Below are 7984 nucleotides of genomic sequence, written 5' to 3'. Positions count from 1 at the left end.
CCATCCAGCCTCCACTTCTGGGGGCGCTGGGCCAGCAGGTGGCCTGGGCCCCTCTCCCGGAGCCTGAGCTGAGCGACGCCTGCTTGCTCCCACCTTCCTCTGCAGCCTCTTGCCTTTTGACACAAGACTCAGAACCACTGCCCATTTCCTGAGCTTTCACGGGCTTTGGGGGTGGCACCGCAGTGCCCGGGGTGTTGGAGCCACAGTTAAGCCCCACTGCGCGTAAGTTGACCTGGCCGAGATCTAAAGAGCACCCCAGTCAAGGTGGCTCGAAGCCCCTCTCCTGAGGTGACACTGAGGGTGAGAAGCCCACGCCCAAGGATCCATTGCTCCAGGAGGTGACGACAGCTTAGCACTTGCAGCCACTTTAGGATGAGGACTCGCGCCAGCTGCTGACATGGACACGCGTCACTGAGGCCAGGTTCCAGCGCAGACCCCAGTCTCACCGGGCCACTGTCCCAAGGCCAACCTCCCAACACGCAACCAGGGCAGGTGGTACTGCACTGAGGTACAGAGGGAGAGACTGAACTCCTGGACTCTGCTACTGCCACCAGACGGGGGACTCAGGTGTTCCCACTCCCGGGGATGGGGGAGGTGCGTTAGCTTTGCTCTAGAGCAGGGGTGTCCAAACTTTTTCCAACGGTTTTCTCCAAGGGCCATATGCGGTAAAATACACAAACAGCTGGGCTACTCACTCGAGGTGAAGTACGTATTGCCTCACCAGGTTTATTTAAGTAAACTAAATATATTTTTGGAATTTGCTGCGGGCCAATAAAAAATGGATTGCGGGCCGCAGTTTGGACACCCCTGCTCTAGGGGGTCTGGAGGAGTGGGTCTCAGACCTGATTACACACTCGAATCTCCCTGGTGCTTTAAAAATACCAATGGCTGGGCCTCAACCTCTAAGATAGTGTGTGTGTGTGTGTGTGTGTGTGTGTGTGTGTGTGTACAATTTGAAAAATTCATGTATTTCTACCAGCAAGTGCTAATTAAAAAGTCCCTGAATCATCCAGCTTGAGCTATAATGGACAAATAGAAATTGTATACGTTTAAGGTGTATGATATAGGCCCCTCTATTTCTATTCTCAGGATATCACTACCTCCCCCAAGACCACACATCACAGTGGGGCTGGGATTGCCTCAAAGCAAGATCAGTTTACTAACACTTGTATCATGCCTTACTATGTGCCAAACACTGTTGTAAGCACTTAATTAGTACTGATGCTTTTAATCTCATAATGACTCTATAGGGTAAATACAATCATTATCCTGATTTTATAAATGAGACAACTCAGGCACAGAGAGGTTCAGTAACTTGTTTAAGGTCACACAGCCAGCAAGTGGTAAAGCCAGGATTTGAACCCCAGCTGTCAGGCTCCTTGCCACTTTATCACTGGAATAATTCATTAAAAGATCACATATAGGGGCCGGCCCAGTGGCTCAGGCGGTTAGAGCTCCATGCTCCTAACTCTGAAGGCTGCCAGGTCGATTTCCACATGGGCCAGTGGGCTCTCAACCACAAGGTTGCCAGTTCGACTCCTCGACTCCCGCAAGCAATGGTGGGCAGCACCCGCTGCAACTAAAATTGAACACGGCACCTTGAGCTGAGCTGCCACTGAGCTCCCAGATGGCTCAGTTGGTTGGAGCGCGTCCTCTCAACCACACCACAAGGTTGCCGGTTTCAACTCCCGCAAGGGATGGTGGGCTGCACCCCCTGCAACTAGCAACGGCAACTGGACCTGGAGCTGAGCTGTGCCCTCCACAACTAAGACTGAAAGGACAACAACTTGAAGCTGAATGGCACCCTCCACAACTAAGATTGAAAGGACAACAACTTGACTTAGAAAAAAGTCCTGGAAATACACACTGTTCTCCAATAAAGTCCTGTTCCCCTTCCCCAATAAAATCTAAAAAAAAAAAAAAAAAAAAAAAAGATCGCACATAATATCATTTATACATTTTTTAGCTAATTAACATTTTTTGTATAATGTTTAAGAACTTCAGATTTTTCTAAAATTTTAGCTCTACTAGAGTAATCTCTAATCGAGATACTGGTGTGTTTATGGAAGCTAGTGTTATAAAGGGATTCTGCTGTACGTACAGAAACTGTGTCTAGCAATCGGCTGATAAACCATTGTCAGCAAACGCACAGGTTACAGAACCATAGAATACACAGAACATAAGAGCTGAAGAGGGTCTACGGATCATGTAGTCCAAGCCCCTGATTCCATCCATCCATCCATCCATCCACCCACCACTCAGTCAATTATCAACACCCTCTGTGTGCTTTTCCTGTGTCAGGGCGCAAAGCACATAAAGATGACTAGGCACTCCTGACTGCAAGGAACTCAGGCCTGGGCTCTGAAAGCCCTGAGCTCAAAGGAACTTCTGGGCTGATACATGTAGCAGCAATTTACTGATTGCTAACCAGGAAAGGAGACTAAAAGTCCCCCAACAATATCTTAAAACATCTATGATCCTTTAGTTTCTATAAAGAGAATGTATTCATATATTACTATATTTAAAATTTAATTTTGAAAAGTTCATGCAAATTACTCCTGGTTGTAAAAACACAGTGGAGCTCATTAGGCTAAGCAGAGAGGTTTGATGTTTTTTGGGGCCCTAGTGAAAGTAGAAGATACTATTACAGAAACAAGTTATTCAAAGTCTTGTTTGACTTGGGCACGTCTGTTTGAGTTGTGTGTACCTGTGTACTGGCTAGGACCTTAATTACAGGAACCAGCTTGAGCACGATGGGACCTTTACAATAAGGATCCTGGCCCACCGAAGATCCTCCTAAGATGACATCTAAGACAGGTGGACCACAGGCCCCTGGCAGCGCCACAGGGTTTCCGGGAATCCAGGGCTCCTCCTCCCCAGATCCTCATTCTGCTCCTCTGCGCAGCTGCTTCATTCTCTCCCCCCACAGATCAGTGTCTCTGGACTCCCAATATTCGGTGGAATTTGGCTTCTGCCAGCAGTTCTGAGTCTATAACTTCCCCTTTCCAACAGAGCAGTCAGACTGTGGAAGTCTCTTACTTTCAATTCCAGATCCCTAGGGAAGGGGCTCACTGGCGCATTTGAGATCAGGTCTCCTGCCCGGATCTGATTACTTTTGAACATTGTCGGCTTCTCCCTTAAAACAATGCTAGCAGTCGCTAGTAGTCCCAAGGAGAGTGTGCGTCAGTGTGTGGGGATGAAGGTCAGGGCACAACGGGGTGTGTGCTAGGTGAGGGCGGGCAGGGCCAAGAGCTGATGAGATAAAGCAACTGGCCAGGACAGGCACCTTAGGCAAACATCTCTATTAAAGCACACTGATCCCTGAGAGACCAGGATTGACCTAGAGGGCATTATGCTAAGTGAAGTCAGTCAGAGAAAGACAAATACCACATGACCTCACATGGGGAATATAAAGAACAAAATAAATGAACAAACAGAACAGAAACAGGCTCATAGATACAGAGAACAAACTGATGGTTGCCAGACGGGAGGGGGGTTGGGGGCTCTGAGTGATAAAGGGGAAGGGATTGTGAAGTACAAATAGGCAGTTACAAAATAGTCCCGGGGGTGTAAGTACAGCAGAGGGAATATAGTCAATAATATGGAAAAACTATCTATGGCGTTAGGTGGGTACTAGATAAATCGGGGAATCACTTCGTAAATTATATAAATGTCTAACCACTGTGCTGTACACCTGAAATTAATATAAAATAACACTGATTTCCAAACAAAACAAAACAAAAAAAACACGCTCTAATCCAGCAATTCCACTTCTGGGCAGATAGCTAAAAGAACTGAAAACAGAGTCTAAAGAAATATCTGGACACTTACGTTCAGAGCAGCACTACTTACAGTAGTCGAAAGGGGAAAGCAACCCCAATTGTTCAAGGGATGAATGGATAAACAAATGTGATCTAAACACACAATGGGATATTATTTAGCCTTAAAATTCTGACTGTACCTGACTAAATTCTGACCATAGCATAGATGAGCCGTGAGGACACTCTAAGTAAAATACTCCAGTCAGAAAACGACAAATATTGTAGGATTCTACCTATGTGAGGTACCCACACTAGTCACACTCATAGAAACAGAAGCAGAAGGGTGGTGTCCAGGGGCCAGGGGGAGGAGGGAATGGGGAGTCGGTATTTAATGGGTGCACAATTTCAGTTTGGGAAGATGAACAGAGTTCTGCAGACGGGGGGTGTGGGGGGGGTGGGGTGATGGTTGCACAACAATGTGAAGGTACTTAATGACACTGAACTGCAAACTTAAAAAAAATGGCTAAAATGGTAACTTTTATGTTATGTGTATTTTACCAAAATTAAAAGAAATAAAACCAAAAAAAATTAACTGTGGAAAAATAAAATGCATCCAAATTTCCTAAGATGCTGTGAAGACGTATACACCCAACTTCGGCACTCTGATGGAAAAGGCTTGTCACCACTTGGAAAGACTTAGAAAAGGGCGCCCAGACAGAGTCCTGCCCGCCTGTGGCTGGGCCCCTGCATTAACTCCACGGCGCCTCAAGTCCTTCCCAAGCAGAGTTAGGTCAGTTCCTCCTGGACACAGCTCAGCACTGACTCCAGGGGCTGTGTGACTCGGCCTGGGGGTCACTGGAGACTTGATTCAGCCCTGAGGAAACAGCTTTCTCCTCACCAGATGCGTTGGACAATCTCTTCCTGATCTTAAACCTGCCTTGCCTGGTTTGTGGGCATTTCCCAGTCTGATGACAGAGCCAAAGAAACAAAAGCAAAAACAAAATAGTCCCCAGTTCTCCTCAGGGGCTTAAGCACCCCCCTCAGAGAATCAGGAGGTGAAATCCAAGCTCCATTATTTGCTCACCGTGCAAATCACTTTACATCTCTAGACCTCAGTTTCTTCATTTATAAGATGGGGCTCCATGAGGTGGTCTTACATATTAAAGAAGAGTGTTGGGTATATTTCTTTTCCATTCTGATCATTTGTTGAGGAGCCTGTTCAGACTTTACTTGGTAAAGATCTTAAAAATGAGGTCCCCGTTCCCAGTAAAAACAAAGAAAACCACTCGCAGATCAATAACAACTATGCCTAGGACGTTGCTAGAACCTTGCAAGAAACAGGACAGGGTGCCCCCAAACCAGCTTCAGTTAGGGGGACTCGTGGGCCCACTATTTCATGTTGGTTCCTTGTTGTGCTGATGGACCAGGCATCTTCCTCCAAAACACCAAACAAGAACAACAAAAGCCAAACACCCACATTTCACCCATCATCCAGTCTGGAGGCCCTCAGATTGTTCCCATGCTCTGCTCATAATTAAAAACACACACACAACCCCCCCCCCCCAGGGTTATATATATAATAATATTGAGACAGTTGCCTCATTAAATTCACATTACCTGAAAGGGATGTGGAAAATTGGGTAGAATGAGTGGGAATGAAAATAATCAGAGGGTTAGAAACTCGGACTTCACAGATGGCAAAGACAGCTTTCGGAAAAAAATCTCAGGCTGACCAAAAGTTGGAGTAATCTGAAAATTTTACGTATGTTCCTTTCACACTTCTGACTCAGCCCTCAGAATTTCACAGGCTCATAAACTCCCTTTCATACCATCCCTGCAAGAGACTTCACTCACACAAGCCCACGTTCACCCCTTGTTAACACCTGTACTGGTCCCACAGACACCCTTTCATGAATTCCCTCAACAGAGAAACCCAGACGCCGGCCAACGCGTGACCTGTGCACACACTGTCACACCATATCCCAGCACTCCACAGCCGCTGAGATTTGCCTGGCCATGGTTCCCGCGTCTCTCAGCTGTCATCCAAGTTCTCCGCAGAAATCCCCTTCCACCAGTATTTACTGAGTGACTACGATATGCTGGGGACCATCGTGACTCCTGGGAGCAACAGAATGAATCAGAAGTGGGCTTTGCTCTTAAGTTGTTCAGAGTCTACTGGAGAAGGGGGTTGTGGGGGGGGAGGGAAATCATGGAAAAATCTAAATGCAGGGGTGAAGTTGCACCTAAAATTGAAGTAGGGCACAAAGAAGAGAAGGGTTTTCCTACATGGAAAGGTCGGGAAACAGAGGTGCTGATGAGAAGAAGTGCTCGAGAATAAGCGTGAAGAATTAGAAAGCCGGCCAGGTGGGCAAGGAGGACATTCTCTGAGAGAGAGAATATGAAGAACGGAAGAACCTGCGTGGCACAGCAAGGGGAAGACAGCACAGAGGGGAAGACAGTAGGCGGGGGTTGGAGGTAAAACAGGGACGATGATTACAATACTTTCATGTTATGCAAAGTAATTTGGAATTTATTCAAATTCAGTTTTGAATAAATGCTTTTGGTGGCAAGTAAGAGAAAACGTTGACTCTGGAGGTTTCAGCTGTGAACAAAATGGATTACATCACATAAGTGGAAGCCCACAGTAAAGGCACAATGTGCTGTGTCACCAAAGACCCGACTTATTTCCACCTGTTTCCTAGTCCGCCCTCATCAGGCTGCTCAGTCTTCTCAGGGTCACAAAGCGGCTGCAGTGGCCTCAGGCCCTGCATCGTCACAGCAACACCTAGGGGCAGAAAACAATTCTCTTTTCTTATGGCTCCTTTACAGGACTCACAATCCCTTCCTTGTGTCTCTTTTTTAAAAAGTTGTTGTTTTTTTTTTGTAAACTCCTTTCCCAGACTCTCCCCCACTCCACCAGGCTTCCTCTCACCCCTCAAACTCAGGAGCCCTTTCCTAAGTCATCAATTAGCAAGGGGATTTACTTGATTGGTTGACTAATCAGCACCCATCCCCTTGGGCTAGAGGTGGAGTCCAGGGGTGTTGGAAGCTCACAGCTGACAAAGAACTGGACAAAATCTTGCCTTTGTTGGCAAATAGGGTGGTAGATGCCATCACTGCACTGTGCATCCCTGGAGGGTTTTAGGTGGTGGTGTGATATGATCAAATTTACACTGTAGAAAGATGAATCTGACAATAGTTCACAGGATATATAAGAGAGAGAGAAGAATGAGACTAGAGACAGGAAAGCCAGCGTCGGAACATTTGAAATGGCATCCTCTATTAGAGCAAATGCATTCAGGGAAAAAGGGACAAAATGGATGGTACTTAAGACACGGAAGTGATGGAAGTTAGATGTGATGATGAGGGAGAAGGAGGAATCCAGGTGACCGCTGGTCTCTCAGGGGCACTCTCTTTTCCTTCTGCCAAATTCACCTGAGAGGCCGCAGCAAAGCCACTTTGGGACTCTCCAAAGGAAGGGCTTTCCAAACCCTTAGCGACCCCACTGAGAATGCGTGTGTACACGTGTACGCAGTTCTTTCTGCCATCAGCTCATCTCCCTCTTCTCAATCTTCACACCCACTGACAGGTCCTTCTCAGCTGCCTTTGCTGGTTCTTTCTCCTGTCCCTGATCTCTAAACCTGTGTCTGCCCCACCTCTTCTCTCTTCTCTTTCTGCTCGAGGTCATAAACTCCAGACAGGGGGTGCCTGAGGTCTCTCTAGGTGTGTGGGCCACAGAGAGTTTTAAGGGGCTCAAGACATAGCCCCTCAACGCCCACACATTCTCTTCCCCAAACTGTTCTGCCCAAGAGCGTGCCCGGATGGAGGTGTGGGTTTTCCTCTCCCCTTTCAACTGTGTAACAAATGATCAGCACTTCCTGATGCAACCTTTCTGAAACTTATTGAGATTCACTGTTCCAGGGAGTATAAAACTCGTGGGGGTATCGGCTTCTGAGGAAAGTCTGGTGAGAATAAAGCAAAGGGAATATCAGAGAAAAAAGCTGTAGGCAAAGCGTTTGATTTCATCATAGAGATGAACCCATGGTGAGGCTCTGTGCCTTACTTATTTATCTTAGAAACATAACTCAGAAGTGAGATGGTTGTCCCGGGAAGTGTATTAGGAGGTTTATTTCATCTAAAAAATAAAGTCAGTCTTTTGATGACAGAAAGTCTGTGTGGGCTGGTGTGACCATAAGATGGGACAATGCAATGTGTCTTGCAAT

The sequence above is a fragment of the Rhinolophus sinicus genome, linkage group LG02 (assembly GCF_036562045.2).
Source record: "Rhinolophus sinicus isolate RSC01 linkage group LG02, ASM3656204v1, whole genome shotgun sequence".
Taxonomy (NCBI): Eukaryota; Metazoa; Chordata; class Mammalia; order Chiroptera; family Rhinolophidae; genus Rhinolophus; species Rhinolophus sinicus.
This window is presented reverse-complemented; position numbering follows the sequence as displayed.